The 2,462-nt window shown below is 50.4% G+C and overlaps 1 non-coding gene across 1 annotated transcript; it reads right to left on the reverse strand.

Annotated features, from left to right (window-relative positions):
* Positions 1-1,712: 1,712 nt before the first annotated feature.
* Positions 1,713-1,846, reverse strand: LOC116269885. Its single transcript, XR_004177695.1, has one exon. It is a non-coding gene; the product is annotated as a U8 small nucleolar RNA (small nucleolar RNA).
* Positions 1,847-2,462: the final 616 nt, after the last annotated feature.

Here is a 2,462-nt window from a genome sequence, read left to right on the forward strand (position 1 = left end):
TCCATCCCCTCTGCAGTGGAAAAGGTCCTCCTCACAATATCACTGCAGTCTCTCAATCCCTAGATCCTGCTTGTGCTGAATTCTTTCTCTCTCCTGCTCCCTCCTGAATTTGCTCTCACCTTTCCTAAATGAATCACCCCCACTGGACACCCCCACATCTTGTCATGTCTTCACTCCCTAATTGCTGCCACCTCCAGGCTCTGTGTTAAGCAGACATTTCTGAAGGGAAGGGCAACAGAGAGAAGTAACACCATTCTGCTGCTCAGTAAACGACAGACTGAATATTACGCATTCCAGTTTTTAAATTCCCCTTGAGCCATTTCTGCCACCGGAGGGGTTTTACTGACTTCCTTTCTCATTGGCTTAGTCACTAACTCCTCGCAACGCCTCTGGCCCTTTCCCCCTAACCTCTCTTCCTTTCCTTGCTAGGCAGGTTGCCCCACCCCCTAAAATTCCTATACCTTTTTAGGCAGAGAGATTTAACTACCTCTTACCCATTGTCGGCCATGCCCTAAGGCTTAAGGGACGTCTTTTCACAATTCAGCAAGGCGTTTTGCTAAACCTGCGCGGTCTAATACTTTAAATTTAATGAAAATTAAATACAATTTAAAATTCAATTCTCTGATCACCCTCGCCGTATTTCACGTGCTCAGTGGCCACCTATGGTTAGTGACCTCTGGGCTGGACAGTGTAGACAGCAGCGTTCTACTGGACAGCTAAACCCAGATTCATTTCTCCCCTAAGGGACTGTCATTGGCTATTCGACTGACACTTTTTCCTGCCTACTTCCTTAATGTGGATGGAGCCCTTATGCTGTGTAAGGCGCTTTTCCCGCGTTGTCGCCCGGCAGCCTCCTAACAGTTCTCTAAAGCGGGCAGCGCTCTCCGCCTGGCTCAGGGAAGGAGCCCGAAGTCCGCAGCCGGAGCAGCGGTCGTGTCCGCTCCACCAAGCCGGAAGCCCGGGCCGCGACAGTGTGTCACACAAGGCAAGTAGCAAGTAGGGAAGGGCTTCGTCAACCACGTGTGATGTGATCGTTCCATTAAACTTTAGGAGGGGTTTTCTTAGTCGCAAGGGTTCAGTCCCCAAAGGGGGTTCACTGAAAAGGAAGCTCAAAGACTGTTTTCTCCGGAGGATGGAAGGCACGCTTTGCTGGGATGGATGCCGCCGCTTCAGGCGGCTGGTAAGGCCCAACGCATGTGGAGGGAGAGAGGGCTCCCTTGAGGGCAACCAGCAGTAAAAGGAGACAGGCGGCGAAAGAGCCCCGAATTCCTCCCACGCCGCCCCTGCTCTACGCTCTGCAGCGCAGCCAGCCAGGCCGCCGCCGCCCCTGCTGCCTGGGAGAGCGGGCGCTTGTGCAGGTGGGGCCGCCGCTGACCCGCTTCCCTCGGCACCCGGGGGAGGCCGGGTTCGGCGACCGCGCCACCTGCTGGCGTCTTCCCGTGCTGCCGCCTGCCCCTGGGCCCCTCCGTCCCTGCCCGCAGCGCCACAGCACTGGGGAAGTCGTTAGATGCAGGTTCTTGGGCCTCACCCGAGGCTTACTGAACCAAAAACTCTCTGGGTGGGTCCTGGTAGTCGAGTCTGAACAAGAACCCTCGAGTGATCCTGATGCACGCTAAAGCTTGGGCACCAATGATTTGGGAGTCGACCTAAGTCCACCATTTATTCATTAAGTCAAGTTTTTGTTTTGTTTTGTTTTGTTTTGTTCAGAAAGAATCAGATAGGAGCAATCAGGGTGTTGCAAGTTCTGATTACACAGAGACGTTAGTCACATTTCATGCATCTCCAATCATCATGTTCTACCTGCCCTCCAAAAGGAGGAACAAGGAAGGGTTATCCCACCTGACAGTTCATTAAGCCAAATATTAATGAGCATCTTCTAAACAATATGGAAATACAGGAAGCAAAACAGACATGATCCCTCCCCCACTCCCTCCCCAACGCACACATAGATAGAATGTAGAATGGCTTACCTTATCGTCACATCTCTGTGCAATAGGAAAGGGAAGCATTACAATCACCCTTATTTTACAGACAGGAAACTGGCCTGGAATCAAACATGTGGTAAACAACTAGGTCAGGTCCAAAGCTTAGGGGCTTTTGTTTGTTCGTTTGTTTTTAAGACTGGCAGGAGCACCAATCTCAGGTCATCTGCATGTCAAATCAATCAATCAATGTCAAACCAGGTCAATCTTCATGTCAAAGGCTGAACTTACTTACCAAACCACATACCACCAACTTTTGTAGATTGACTTGTGGTTTTAGAGTGGAGAAGATGGGAGAGGAGAAATCTCTCCAAATCAAGACAATTCCCTCTCCCTCCTACCAGACTGAAACTTCTTACACTGCCTTAAAATTGCTGGCATCATTCCTGAAAGCTAGCAAATAAATTATCATCCTCCTATAACCCTTGCCTAGCTGTTCCCTCTCCACCCTTTCCAATGACGATATAGGACATTATGGTG

The sequence above is a fragment of the Papio anubis genome, chromosome 12, assembly GCF_008728515.1.
Source record: "Papio anubis isolate 15944 chromosome 12, Panubis1.0, whole genome shotgun sequence".
Lineage (NCBI taxonomy): Eukaryota > Metazoa > Chordata > Mammalia > Primates > Cercopithecidae > Papio > Papio anubis.